Source organism: Coffea eugenioides, chromosome 6 (genome assembly GCF_003713205.1).
Source record: "Coffea eugenioides isolate CCC68of chromosome 6, Ceug_1.0, whole genome shotgun sequence".
Taxonomy (NCBI): Eukaryota; Viridiplantae; Streptophyta; class Magnoliopsida; order Gentianales; family Rubiaceae; genus Coffea; species Coffea eugenioides.
The window spans coordinates 16401409-16417576 of NC_040040.1; the positions used below are offsets into that span (position 1 = coordinate 16401409).

At 35.6% G+C, this 16168-nt stretch overlaps 1 long non-coding RNA gene across 1 annotated transcript; it reads left to right on the forward strand.

Moving 5' to 3' along the window:
* Positions 1 to 737: 737 nt before the first annotated feature.
* LOC113775780 lies at positions 738 to 1921 on the forward strand. Its single transcript, XR_003468934.1, has 2 exons — positions 738 to 829; positions 942 to 1921. It is a non-coding gene; the product is annotated as an uncharacterized LOC113775780 (long non-coding RNA).
* The last annotated feature ends 14247 nt before the right edge of the window (positions 1922 to 16168 follow it).

Here is a 16168-nt window from a genome sequence, read left to right on the forward strand (position 1 = left end):
CTGGTTACCTCACTCTCCTCTCCAAATTTCACCACCACCACACGTTGCATATGATATGAAAGCCTTCTCGTCTTCTTTGCCCTTTTTATTTTTTCCTTCTCCTTCTCTTGAATCTCTGCCACCCACTTGCCGAGTCTTTGAACCATGGGGAGAATCTTTCGATTGAGGCAGTGTAATTTGGGGCAGGGAGGTTGGGAGTTTTTGGGAACGGGTTGTTGCCCCTCTCTGCAATTACGCTGCTGCCGATGATTTCAATGCTAAAAACAAACAACCCTTCATGATGCATGATGCTGCGAGAAAAAGGTCAGACATCTCTCATGATTTCACAGGCCAGTCCATCCTAAATTCTGTATCCCACTGGTAATTGGAGGCTTTGATGATATCTTCCTTTCTTAGATTGTGTCAGATTTGGAGCTAGCTCGTATCTTGGCTGGGCGAAAATCACGGAAGAGTGGTTTTTGCAGCCATGGCGGGCTTAGCCTTTTCTCTGATGATGATAAGGAGATCTGAGCCACCACCCCCCTTGCATATGATATTAAAGCCGCCTCGTCTTCTTCACCCTTTATTTTCCTGCTCCTCCTCTTGAACCTCTGCCATGGCGGGCTTAGCCTTTTCTCTGATGATGATAAGGAGATCTGAGCCACCACCCCCCTTGCATATGATATTAAAGCCGCCTCGTCTTCTTCACCCTTTATTTTCCTGCTCCTCCTCTTGAACCTCTGCCACCCACTTGCTGTATAGTGAAGAGTCTTCAAAGAGAGAATTTTGGGTTAAAGATTGATTTGTTATTGGCTGTCTTTCTGCGCAATTTCTCATACATTGGATACCGGTGAGTTTTTTTTTTCTTTTTTTAATTTTTGATACCCTAATGTGTCTCTGAAAATCATGGTGAAAGCCTCATTCATGGATATCTGATGGGTCAATGCGGTTTGACTCGGTAGACTCGGCCGCTCTTTTGAGTCCCGGAGTTGACTGAGCCGGAATTTTCCGAGTCTGAACGAGTTTCCACCGGGTCTACCTTCTCCAGGATATGGCGGAACGGAAGCTGAAGTTCTGACGACTCAGACTCGGCCGAGTCTTTGAACGCCCTTTGGATGAGGCAGTGTATTTTGGGGCAGGGAGGTTGGGAGTTTTGGGTGGGTTGTTGTCCCTCTCTGCAACTACGCTGCCGATGATTTCAATACAAGCAAACAGCCCCTGTTGATGCTTGCCAGATGTAGTACAAACTTCTCTAATGATTCCACAAAAACCCTAAATCCTAAATCCTTGTAATCAGAAGCTTCGATGATATCCGCCTCTTCCAAATTAAGTCAAATTCTGAGCTAGCTCGTATCTTGGCTCGGCAAAATCTCCCAATGGCGGTTTTTGCAGCCACGGCGGGCTTAGCCTTTTCTCTGATGATTATACAGCTCAGAAAGAAGAACGAATGAGGCAGCAGCAGAGGAGTACGGGATTTCTTTAAGGGTGGTTGCCCATCTCTGGTTTGCCTATGATTTCGCCATTGGTTACTAAAAAACCAACAGCCCTTCGAACAGAGCCAGGGAAATATATGTATATATATATGTACACAAACACACGTATGCATATCAACATGTGTGTGTGTGTGTGTGTTTAACAATAACAGGGAAGAAGCCCTCGTTGCGAGTTTTCTTTTTTTTCTTTTCTTTCTTTTTGGCGACGGTGTTATATGAGATGAAGGTGGTGGTGGAGGGATTCGGCGATTATGGAAAAGAGGCGGTGATGATATTTGTTGGGCATTATTTCTGAGCGAATCAAATCGGACATTGGAGACGAACCGACCCGTAACTTGGCTGGGCAAACTCAGCAGTTGGTCTCGTCTCATGCATGAGCAGCTGCAGATTTTGCAGCCATGGCGCGGTCAATGTCTCTGTCCGATTCATAAAAGAAATCTGAGCCTCATCTTTCTGTTGTTTTTTTCTTAAAAAAAGAAACATTTTTTAGTATATCATTTTGATACCCCTTTTGGTCCCTGATTGAAAAATATATATTTGAGTCCTCAATCCTTTTATGTTGATGTGTGTCTCAAGAATGTGTCAAGGCTACAAGCCAGGCCTTGTTATGGACCATTAGCTATCAAGTGTTTCAAAGAGCGCTTTCGAGGCCCGTCTCATGACGGAGCGTTTTGTTATTTATACAGTCTATTTACTTTCAAATTTGTACGGTTCGTATTTCTGTGAAAAATTTTAATTGTACTTTTAAAAATTTATATAGTATATAATCTCTCTACGATCAAGCGCGTCATTTTTTTTCTACAAAGAATGCCCATCTCTTATTTTACTAATTATGCCTAGAACAAACAAAAGAAAAGAGAAACATCCGTTTGGACAGTTATTTTTCGCCGAAAATTTGTATCGTTTTTTGTGATCATATTTTTTTTATTATCTTTTTTTTTTCACATACATCAAATCGTTATAGTAATTTTTTTACAAAAAATTTAAAAAAATGCAACAATCCAAACAAGGCCTTAAGATCGTAATCTAATGGGTCTTTTTTTTAAAAATTATATAAATAAAATGATTCGAATTTGAAATTTCTCATTTAATATTTTTTACATTCAAACCATTCAATCTATTCTTCCCTTCCAATCCATCTGGGTAATGTGTTACTTGAGCTTTCAATTATTGTCAATTTTTATTTTATTATTTTAAAGAAAAATTAAGAAAATAGACTGACATAATTACATCACAATTCAAAACAGACTATAACCAAAGAAAAGAAAAAGGTAAATAACTAAAATGTTTAAAAAAAATTCGCCACGGACAAATGTTACGGCAGTCAAAACGCTGTTCATAGTAAACTGCGCGAATGGGTTTTTCCCGGAAGGGTTTGAGAAAAGGCTCTCTTGCCTGATTACACGCTCGTCTTAGCAGTGCTTGACTACTTTCTACTTGCTTTTTGGGCCAACATCTTTGGTATGGTCGATGCCTCGATGGGGATGCCCATTTCATTTATGGACTTGCGCAGGGGATTTAATTCCATTAATAGTACAATAACTGTGAACAAATCAATCAACCAAGTCTAATTCGTATAAAGTGAGAAAATAATATTTTATACTTTTATTGTTCTACTTTGATAGTGCTGTTTTCCTTTTTTATCCATCCCAAATTATAGTCCATCTACACCTTCCAATTGAATACTCTAGTTAACTTTTAATTTATTTAAAATACTCTTTTTAATGTAAATTCATTATCAATAGATATGGCATATCTTATTTAATACAATCAAGTTTTCTACCAATAATTGTTTTGATATATGTGTGTGTATGTGTATATATCTTGAATGGTGCAAAATACCATCATTATTGCTCTTGTAATTAATGTAATAGTGATTAGTGATAATATTAATTGACGGGTATTTTAGAAAAAAATTAGGCTAGATTTACTTTTCCAACAAAGTTAACTTATTTTTTTTAAACTGTGTGAGGGAAAAAACGATACTATTAAAGTGGGATGCAAGGAGTAATTACATAGCTTAACTTTCTTAAGAACATGAAGGTACTCGATGTTGACCTTTTTTTTTTTTTTTTTTTTCTGTGGTCTATGGGAAATCAGCATATACTAGTGGCACATTGAATATGATTTTATTGATGACCCTTAAATTTGGTAACGCACAATTCAAATCATGACCAAAATTAGTTCTAAAAAATCTGCTCAATGGAAATATGGACACTACAAAGGGGGAGAGGTGGGTTGGATGGTAGAAGGGAGTGCAAGTGAGAGGTCCGTTTTGAGACCTTCCACTTACACTATAAAAAGAAAAAATGACACTAAAAAGAATTCCAAATTATTGTACTAAGAGATTTCCTTTCCATTAAGCAAGTAATTTTCATTTCTACTTTGTAAGGGTTAAGAGAAGGACAATCTGCTTACTTTGTGTCTCAGCAAGGAAGACAACCGAGAAGAAATTTGATCAGGGTCCTGGTCTTCTGCCAATAAAAATACTTCACATAAGATTGCAAAGTCCATTAATTTTACATTAAGTACAATCCAAATAAGATTATAGGGTCTTTATTAAGAACAATCCAAAGAAGTACAATCCCAGTAGCTGTTCTGCACCGGATGAAATTTCTCACAGACATTGGAAAGCCCCATCATCGTATATGTGACAATTCGTATGGCCTGCACTAATTTCATAGTACAGCATTGAATGGATTCTTCTACCTTTTGAGCAAACCAATTACTAACATTGAATGGATCGGATCGTTCTACTTTTGAGCAAACCAAAATCAAGCCTAGTTGGTGCAATTTCAATGCAGTCCTCCACAAAGTACAGACCATTTAGGCAATAAAACTATGCGTTAATTCATGGCACCGGTCACCGGTTTAGGGGGGCAAAGAAAAAAAGAAGAAATACCCTTGAAAGTAAACAGGAAATATCACTTTTGTGTGTTCCGTTAGAATAAGATAAAAGGTAAAATTTTACTAAGAAGCAGTAAAAAGGAAATCCCGAAAACAACATGAGAGTTTATATGATTGGCTGCAGAATAAAATGATATACTGACCATAGTATGTCTTTTAAGGAAGAAACTATTTTGTTTTGTTTAGTGCTTAGTCGGGCCTAATAAATTTTTTCCATCAAATGATGATGCATCATCCGTAATTAGTCGCTCACATTCATGTCCAACATTTTAATGACAGCAACCTTTGAATTTGAAAATGTTGGTTCTAGATTTGCATAATTAATTCTCTTTACAATAATTACTCGGATGAATTAACCATCATTTTGTTTTTCTAATTTGGCCATCTTTTGCCACTTAATTACTTTCCGTGGAGATTTTTGCAGATCCGCAGTGGCTTTTAGAGTGAACTTTTTGCATACGCTATAGTACTATACAACAATAGATGTTACTATTCATATTAATAATTAGAATCTCACTTTCGTTCCTTTTTTTTTCATCTTTTTTGGCCAAAATGGAGGGAAAAAATGAAGGCGAAGAAAGCAAATAAATTAAATGTCATTAGCTCCATCCAAAATCCAGAGGATTTTTCCAATCAGATAGAATCGTAATACCCAAAAAAATAAAGAACAATAATATAAATTTTAGAAATAATCGAAAAAAAAATAATTGAGGGCTCAGATTTGTTAGTTTTAACCAGACAGAGACATCGACCACGCCATGGCTGCAAATCACCAGTTGCATAGGAGACAATAATGATGTCCCAAATACCGTACCGGGTTTGCCCAGCCAAGATACGGGTCGGTTAATCTCGACTGCCCCGATTTGATTTGCTCAGAAAGGATGCCCAGAATTATCATCACAGCCCCTTTTCATTATAGACAACCTCCACCATCACCGTCACCGCCGTATCACAGTCCGGCGTCAACAGAAAAAAAAAAGAAAAAGAAAAAGAAAAAGCGCAAGAAGGGTATGAACCCTGTCAAGAACACACACACACACATACAAACACAGATATTGACATGTATAGATATATACATACATCTCTCTGTTTCTCTGTCTCTGTTGTTCTGTTTTAAAGGGCTGTTGGTTTTTCAGTAATCAATGGCGAAATCATAGGCAAAGCAGAGGGGGGCAACCACCCTTGAAGAAATCCCCTACTCCTCTGCTGCCTCATTCGTTCTTCCTCCTGAGCTTTCACGAAACCCTGGCGGTTGGGTCTTTGGCCCCTTTTATTTATAGTGCCCTGCCCTTGTTTTTTCGCCCTTCTTCAGTACTTTTTTTACCGTTACAACACCTGTACTACCATCTCATGGTGGGAATGGTAGAAGGGTATCATTGTAATTATACTTTCCTACTTTTTATTTTTCCGGGATACCATTTTGCACTTTTGCAGGTTGAATAGCTTTCTCTTAATTTTTATGACAGGAAGCACAGTAAAGAATGAACCTTTCCTTTGAATATACTTTCAGTATATGGAGCTAAAATAGCTCCTCCAAAATTACTCTTCTAGATCTCTTTAGTAATCTGCTGCAAATTGTAGTCACAATACTTGATACATTGAATTAAAATATGTTATGTTTGACTTTTTTGTTTTAAATTCTTTTGGCCAAGCTGATGTCGCTTAATAATGTGTCTGATCGCCAAGTCACAATTCACAAGAACTCATTTGAGTGGCACTAGAAATACTCCTGCTTGATTGTCCGGTTCACGGACGATTTGAGAATTTACCTTCACTCTTGACTCTACTAACTTCTTTATTTTCTTTTGGAAAAATTATACTAATCGTTCCTCACATATTAGCGATATGAAAATGTAGTCTCTCAAAATGAAAATGAGCATTTTTAATCCATAAAAAGAAAAATCAATTTTAGTTCTGGCTAACTTTTTCATTCGAATTCTTGATAGATCCAGTTATAGGAATATCACGTGACTAACTTTTTAAGGTTAACAAGGACAAGTGACTCAGGTTTTGACCAAAATGTAGAGGACTAAGTGCTTTCTTCTTCAACTATTCATTGAATCCCTAATTTTTTTTGAAGTTTTCATGGGAGAACCACCAACATGTGGAGACTTTATGGACGACTGAGAACCCAGAAAAAAAGTTCTATGGATATGCCTATTATGAAGTAAGTCTTTGCTTCAGAATAATTTATTTTCTTTTTTTTTTTGGAGAATCTGAGCTTCTAGGAGACAATAAGTGTTTCACCATGAATAGCATAATAATGGTGGAGGCGGCTGTGGGTACTTCAAATGGTATGAAACAAGCAGCTGTAAGAGGTGCGATAAACTGGTGAGGCACACGTGTAAGTTAACAAAGAAGGTGAAAGATTTGAAGAATGATGTGCAGGAAAGAAAGCGCAAAGAGTGCAGAATGAATTTGATGCTGTTTTTGGCCATTGTTATCGTAATCTATCAATGGCTTTGGAAAGAGCAATTTGGCACTGGTTGTATATGTTTGTCTGGGTTGTGAATTAGGGGCCTCTAATGTAATGGCTATTAGGTAATGTATGAAGATAATGTAAGAGACTTAGATAAACGTTAGTTGTATGGTTTTGAATGTACTCTTGCAGCAGCATTGGAATGAAATGCTCTGTTTAACAATTTGCAAATTACTTAAGAGTTTGCAATCTTGCATGTGTTGTCCAAATTAATCATGAATTAATTGGAAATCTGAGCATGAACATTAAAAAAGAAGCAATAGATATTGACATAGATGAGAGTAAAAATAACTTTTCGGATCAATTCCATTACTGCAACAAAAATTGAACCATCAAAACAGGTCACATAATTACTTCCCATTAGTCCATGTTTTTCACAAAATACAAGTCAAAAACTGATCAAAGTTTGCTAAGATCAATCATAGTCAAAAGGCACTAATTGTTCCCAAAAACAAAAAAGTGAAAGACACAAAAGCCATAACAGGTTTGATTATGCAGCAGTAGTTTTCTTTCTTTGTAGTAGAACCATTCGAGCCTTCTTTGTAGTAGTAGTGGTCTTTGTTGTAGTAGTAGCTTTTGCATTCTTATGTCTCTGAACATTAGGCTATACATAACTTATATATGATTAAGTTCGTAACACGAGCATAATATGTCAAGTTGTAAAACAAAAATACTTGTCAAGTTGAATTTTGGAGAAAAATAAGTCTAAGCTGACATTTGTTACATAAATCAAAAATTTTGATTTTACAGAATTTATTTCCACAGTATCTATAGCAAAAGAACAAGGAAAAAAACAAGTTGCAATTGTAATTTTAATTAGTTAATCCAATTGGTTGATCACGTAGAGAGCATTGGCTCTTAAATTTCCCAAACATGATTTCTCGAACTAATGCTACTTCTTGTAATTCCTTCAGGGTGCAAGAGCATGAATGTTGCCTGTGTTGTTAGCCATGCCATCTTGATCTATTAGTAACAGATAAAAATGTTATGCAGGTCATTGATGGTTTCTTGATTCTTTTAATACATTGGTCGGACTAGGAAAAGGGTGAGGGATTGAGAAGGTATCAAACAGAAAATCCCAGTAAAGCAAACAGCAAAAGTTCCTTAAAGCAACATCATTTATCACAAAACAAAAACCATGAAAGTTCAACCTCTGTCCCCCTAAACGAGGAAAAGGAAGACATAATGTGGACAAAAAAATTACGCAAATATTATTGGCTGTGGCCAATGGCAGTTAAAGAATTGTGTCAGCGTATCACTGGTAGGTTCAGTATATAATTTCTTGGATGAAAGGTGTTGGCGAGTAAATTATTTCACTATTTTACACATCTTTTTGTCTCATGACTTCAAGCCAAGTTGAAAATTTTGACAAATTTGTATGTGTGGTTGCACGTACAATGACAGGTCTTTGTCTTTCTGACTCCCTAGTCCCTACCAAGTCATCTTGAATAATTTACCTTTGTTCCATTCAACCTCAATTGATGCCATTCATTGATCTCTTTCTTGATTTTTTTGTTCATGTTTTGGCCCTTTTCTTCGACCTAAGGTGCTTGGATTTGTCGGTGCTTGGTGGATGTTTTAGTGTAGCACCAGAAAGTATATTATATGCCAGCTATAGATGTGCTAACGAGGCTTACCAATTAGAGATTCTTCAAATTAAATGCAAGTGTCACACTTCTTTTATCATAGCTACAATGTCGGATTGGTCAGATTTTAAGTGCATACTTGATCATATGCCAAAAATGAAGGGTGATATACCACCCTAATGGCCCAACCGTGGTAGCTTAAGTGGTTTCATTGCTTCTCTTTAGGATATGGCGATCACGGTTTGAATCTCGGGGATATCATGTTCGAAGGGATTGGGCCTCTCCTCTCGAGCCACAGGGAGAGTAGTTGGACCGAAGGTTTGGATACCCCTTGTGTCAAAAAAAGAAGAAGAAGAAGATATACCACCCTAATGTACCACAATGACAGTCTTAGTATGTTTGGAAAAGTGGTGTGTTTTGGAGAGATTTTCTCTTCTCAATGTTGCCGCATTTGGTCATTAGAGATTTTCTCTTCTCAACGTCTGCTGATTTACCAAATATAGCGACTACTTTTTTAAAAATTTTTTTTTAATATGTCAGATTGATTTTTTTTAAATATTTGTGATTTTTTTTTAATATTTGTGTCCCTGCAAACAAAATATTTCTTTTAAAAGAGAGCCAATGGCACAAATATTTATTTCATAGATCCAGTTGCCACATTTGGTTTAGATAGGACAACTGACATAGATTTAAATTTAGTAGGGTCATTGCATATGAGAAATGTGACTAATTTTTTTTCGAGAATGCTTCGAAAATTTTTTTTTTTGTGTTTTTTTTAACTCTATTCTAATTATTGATCAATAGCTAGATTGCTTCGATACTCACGAGGATGCTCCGAAATTTTTTTCTTTTGGTGTTTTTTTTAAGTCGCTGATGCTAGCCGTTTATCAACATTGATAAAAAAAAAAAAATGCTCAAAAGATACTCATAAAGAAATTGTCGACAGTAGAAACCAACCGGCCAACACATGAAAAGCTTAAAAAGGATGCTGAAATAAATGATCAGAAAATAATTTTTTTTTACAAAAAAAAAGGCAATTGTCAATTCCAACTTTGTAAAAAACCAGAAGAAGGCAACAAAATTGCAAAAAGGAAAAACAATCGTTTCCCAAAAAGGCGAACTAGATATCATTTTGTAGTTGTAGCACAAAAACTGGAAAATAATCGGGTGAGGGTTTTACAAATCAGGTTTTGCACACTCCGGTAATCAAACCGAGAACTCATTTAAAATTACAGTATCAGTTATCCGAAAACACAGCGAAAAGATGGTAATGAAAAAAAAAAAATTTTTTTACAAAAAACAAAAGGTTAAACAATTTAATAAGAATAAATTAGTAGAAAAAATTAAAAATATGAGGCTCAGATCTTTAACAGTACAAGCTAGGCAAAGAGAAGGTGAAATCGTCATGGCTGCAAAAACCGGTTGCATGTTAGGGAAAAACCCATATGAATTTTCCCACTACTTCTGCCATCCGGATTTGCCCAACCAAGATACGGTCACATTCATCTCAGTGCCCCAAATTCGTTAGCCCAGAGGAATTATCATCACAGCCTCAAATTCCTTCCCGGCTGAAACCACTTTCCCCTCCCCCCCGGCTCTCATCTTTCTGGTGGATTGTTGTATGTTGTAACTAGTAAACTGTCAATCTCAGAAACCATCCTCTCTTAAATATTGAAAGATACACAGATCAGAAGCAACACTTTAGGCTAAAGAAGTTCAGTTGCAGTCGTTGCGATCGAAGATGATTATGCTTCAGAATACAGAAGGGCTGTTGCTTTTATATATATATATATATATATTCTTTTTAATTTGTGAGAATGAAATCATCGGCTCAGCAGAGAGGGGCAACCGCCCTTGAGAAATTCCCATCTCTCTGCAAAGCCTCATTCTCTTCTTCACTCTGAGCTCAAGCTAGAATTGACTCTGCTTCTTGCTTTCCGAGACCCTTTTATAGGCCACCATTTCCTATAACTTTTTTTTTTTTCTTTTCCTACCATTTTTTTATTTGGGTGAAAAGGTCATTTCACAGTACCTTTCTTGTTGCTCCCGAGTTGTCCAAAGTTCCAAATTGATGTTGAAAATACATGTACTTCCAAGTTTTTTTTTTTTTTTTTTGCTTTTTAAAAAAATGTGCAATAAGCTTTTTTTTCGAGACTGTGAAAGGGTGGCTAATTTCTTCGTATATTGTTGAAAAAAAAAAAGTCGGGAAAGCGCTGCTCTTACAAGCGAGATTTCTCCTTATATGCCCGTCGTGTCTAAATACTTTTTTATTTTTATTTAATGAGAAACGTCGACGGACAAAATTTTTATTTTTATTTAACAAAAATCGCCGGTCATGTCCACTAAATTTTAAAGAAATTGATACCAAGCAGCAGGTCAGTTATGATACAAACACAAAGCTTTAATTGCACGCACCCGATAATTAAAGAAAATTTATATTAGCACTAATCTTGGCATGCTCTTCCAATAGACTAATAAGATAGGCCAAATAGATATTTCAGAATGATATCTTTCCCTAGGTTTCTATATAAGATTTTTATTTAATCATAAGGTAGAAACGTATGTATAGAAAAGGAGTTAAATTGCTTCCTGAATTTGCATAGAAGCTGAGACTGAAAGGATATCAAATTAAATGCAAACCCACATCAATATCATGCTGTGAAACATTTCAGAGAAAGTAAACAAAAAGACAAGTACACAACCTGAAGTATATTCCAAGATTAAGAAGTAGAATCCAGAATATCCCGTTCATACTTTTTTTTTTTTTTTTGGTCGATACGATAGCTTCCTATACTATGGGAATGAGGAGGATCTGGAGTAACCCGAAAGAGATTAAACCACAACTGAACCAGACGGATGCGGCCACATTTAATTGTGGCAAATTGGTGAGAGACAAGGTTTGAAGTTTGAAGTTTGAACCCTTGCCACCCATTCCACCAAATCTTAATGCATTGGTGGTGGCCAACAGCTCAAAGGCTGGTAGTTCAGAATATCCCGTTCATACACTTCTCTGGTTTCTGCCTCTCTTCAAGGAAAATTTCTCAAAATAATCATAAAAAAAACAAAGGTATTATTGTAGCCACACATATGATAAGATGTGCATCTACACTTTGATTTTCTTTTTTCACTTTGGTTTGCATCATCGTGCTGCATATATGATGTAGTTTGTTTTACGCTTTGAATTTTTTTTAAAATTAAGTACCAAATAAGTTTATTAAAACCAAATAAGTTTGTTAATGTAGTTGGAATTTTTTTAAAAAAAATCTTAGAATGAGTAGTAAAGAAAAGAACAAAGAAATGCATACAGACATATATAAACAGCTCATACAAGAGCAGAGGAACCAGATTAGTCTCAAGAAGCAGATGCAACATGGTATATTTGCAATCTAATCACAGAAAAATGTGCTAAAAATTATTGGACACAAAAGACATATACGGAGAAATCCCGCTTGTGAGAATCACACTTTCCCGATTTCTTCTTTTTTTTTTAACAATATATGAAGAAATTAGCCATGAAAGGGTTGGGTTTATGGCATCCAAGACGTGTAATTTTCTTTTTAACTTTCACTTTTACTATTGATAAAAAATCATGGGATGTACAATGAGAAAAATGACGGCAAGCAGTATCTATTTGGAATGGGCTAAATCTACGTATTTAATGTATTAATAACTTGTACCACGAGCGTTAATAACCTGTGATATTAGTTTTAAAAATTATTTCACATGTGAATTTAAACTGTCGAGGTATCGATTTAACATCACCCTATTTATTTTTTAGATACTTGTTAGTATATAACATGGGATTATTAAAAGAAAATGTCACCGTCTAAGTTCTAACCTATGCTTCACCAAATTTTCACTTCGAAGTTTTTCCTGTTCATTTTTCAACATTGAGATTCAACGCGTTGGCATGTTGATATGACAGCATTAGTGAACGAGAGATAGGCATTTGTTAATTAAAGAATATAGCAGAAAACGCAGAAGACCTGGAATTTTATTGGTTTCGAAATGAACTCTATACCTCTTTGCTACAATTAATCTATCATTGGTAAAATACAACTTCCGTGAATCACAAATATTACCTAATTACGGTCTCAATTGATGTTGACTGAATTACCAACGTCCTCTGAACTGTTGGTTATCATCAAAGACTTATCTTTAAATCTCGGTGAGACGAGAGGTCAATAATTTAATCCTTACCTCTTATTAGCGTGGTAGTGTATCTATCTACTTACCTCTTATTAACGTGGCAGTGTACCTATCTAGTTCGATGGTGATTCGGTCCTTTTGAACCAGAAACGTGGTTCGGTCTCATTAACGTGGTTTGGGCCTATCGATTAGATACAAGAAACAGAAAGATGAAAGAGAAATTGATCAACAAGTAAATAATTTTTTTGAAAAATAATTCCTATCCGTTCACTATGAATTGATGAGCTTAAAAAAAAAGGGAAAATATTCTGTGGTGCAAAAATCATAATAATACTCGTAGGAAGGTTTGAAGGGACATGAGCTAAGAGCATATATATAAATATATATATATATATGTGAGGCTCAGATCAGTAATCCATAAGTCAAGCAGTGAGAGACGTGAACCGCCATGGCTGCAAAAAAACCGGTTGCAGATGCAGATCAGGAAAAACCCGCAGTGAGATTTCCGACCGCTGCCATCCGGGTTGCCCAACCAAGATACGGCCCACTTTTACCTCAGATGCCTAACGTTTATTTGCTCAGAGAAATCAAATCATCGTCACAGCCTCAAAATTCGAGATCCAAAATGGTTGTTGTTTAACCTGGAAGTTTAGTATACACTGAATGCAGGAGGTACCAAATTAAGATACGTACAGAAACAGAAAACATACGTTCTGGTTGAAACCCAGAAGATTGTACTCCTCTGCATCCATGGAAGATACATCATCCTCAGGGTTTCAGAAAGACGAAAGGGCTGTTGGGTTTTTTTTTTTTTTTTTCCTTTTGGGTTCGTTGTGGAGATTGAAGATCGCTAAGAAAATCATCGGCTAAACAGAGAGGGGCAACCACCCTTTAAGAAAATCCCATCTCTCTATGCAGCCTCATTTTCTTTATTATGGTTCTCTGAGCTGATCAGCTAAAGCAAGTTAGCTAATTGATCTTGGCTCTTGGGGTTCCAAGCCTTTTTCCTGACCATCGTAGGTGGATTGGTCAACAGCTATTCATTGAGTTATGTCCCTTTCAATCTTGGTAATTGTGAAGACTGACGACATATTTATTTATCGGGTGAACATCGGGTGAAGACTTAACAATTTATTTACATTTACCCATCCTTTTCTGAATTAACTTTATTCTTATAAAAAAAAATTAACACATGAGATCTCTCTTAATTGGTGTAGAGTGAATATCCATTGGCTAAACTCTATATCAAATTCTAATTTCAAAGATTATATGTATACAATACACATCATAAGAATGTATTAGACATGTTGCATCTCGTTATATATGTATAATAACATAAAAGTCTCTTCCTGGATTGCGATTTTAGAAATAATAAAATGTGTTTTATGAAATAGGAATTTTCTAACGAATATATAATGGGCACTTGTTAAAATACTAAAATTACATCTAAGTTTTATATAAATATGCACACTCATATTTATGACACCCTGAATTGGGGTACATTTTTTAATTAACTACACCTTTTAAAAAAATTAACACCTGATCCTCTCTTGATGAATATTGGGTGTCTATTAGGCACCTGTTAGCTAAATTATATGAAATGTTCCAAAAATGTTTTTCTAAACAGTGACTTTCCTAACAATAATTTTATTTTTAATTGTTTGGTCCGTCATATAGTACAGCCACGTTAAATTGAGTATTTGCATCAATTTACTTTAGCATAATTATATTGTCACATAAGGCAACGTCCACGAGATATATATCTCTCTCTTTCTTGTTTAGTTTACAGTAGTATTTGACAGACCGAGTCCGATATGGTCTTCTGATTATTATTTTGTTTGGGGTTTGGCACCACCTAATATTTTGTTTGGGGTTTGGCACCACCTAATTATATAGCTGGGGTGGGCAAAATTATTCGCTAATCCGGAAATCCGTCATATTTGATCCGATCCGATTCGAAAATTATATCACCCCATTTATGTTATTTGATCGGGTAAAAAAAACCAGATACCCGCTAAGATGCGGGACTGATTAGAGTCACATAACTAAAAATCCGCGAATACCAGACCCGCCCCGCATATATATATTTTTTATTTTTATATATCTGCTATAAAATAATAATTTAGAGCTTAATAAGTAATTTCATGAACAAATTACATTATAAATAGGAAAGACTATAGTTTATTTATAAGATTCATTTGTAGATGTCATAATCTTATATTTTATAGAAAAGAGCTTAATTAATGTTAAACATATATTTTAAAAACTGTGCTACTTATTTCAAACTTTTATTGATTTTGAATTCTTTTAATTATTATTTTTTATCTTATATTCTCTTCGCATGCTTGTTTTTTGGTGGGAGACTTTTTTTGAGAAAAAATCTTTATTAAATCTTACATGAATGCGTAAAATATAAAACTAAATTAGTATAAATTATTTTTTAAAAAAATTAAATGATAAATAGAGCGAAACGGGTACCCGTTGACCCGACTCTATCTCAGCGAGTACTCTGTAACATGGTACCCGCTGATATGCAGGGGGCATAAGAATCAGAAAATGGCTGACCCGCGAAGTACGGGTCGAATCAGCCAAATGGTAGATGGGACGGATATCTAACCCGTGCCCTCCTCTAAGTACACGGAATAAACAGTAGTTTGCTATTTTCCATGGTTGTTGTAATTGGAATTTTCCCAGTTGCCATCGGCACTTAAATTACTCTATTCTTCTTTTTTTTTTTTACATTAATAGACAAATTATTTCTGCCAGTGAACTTTTGCCTGTAGCCAGTTAGGTTGATATTCCCTTTCTAATTAGTTTCCCAAGAAAGCAAAAACAATTGAAATAATAAAAAGAAAAGAAATTACTAGTATCTTTAACGGATTCCTAAAAACTGAAGTCAAACCAGAACTACTTGATTCAGACTGCGTCATTGGGAAGATATTTTTTATTGTAGAATGTGAAAGTGTCTTTTTTACGCAAAATGCAAAGTCTTGTAGTTCTAACTTTCTAATACTAATTCAATTAACCTGGGGGCACTAAAAATGGATTAAAACCTACTGGGTTGGTGGAAAAACAACAAATGAAACAGGGAAATAAAAAAAAAGAGTGAAAAACCAGAAAGTAGAAATTTTTTTTGGCATCTTTTTCTTATGAATACAAGGGAAAGATACATGCCTCAGAAAATTGACAGATTGACAGATACATGCCTCAGAAAATCTCAGTCGCGGATGTACAGAAAGAAAATCCCAGTCCAAAAATATATTCATAATTCATCAGAGGTGTGGTTCTCTTGCCTTTCAAGAATCAAACCCACACAATTTTCACATATATTAGATGCAGGAATGAGGCTCAGATCTGTGGTAATTAGGCAATGAGAGAGTGAACCGCCATGGCTGCAAAACCGGTTGCATTATCAAGGAAATCCCATCTCTGAGTTTCCCAGTTTTGCCATCCTGGTTGCCCAGCCAAGATACGGCCCACTTCGTCCCACCGCCCCAAGTTCTTTTGCTCAGAGAAATCATCATCACAGCCTCTAATTCAACCTTTTTTTGTTACTAATATCTTTCTTCTACTTC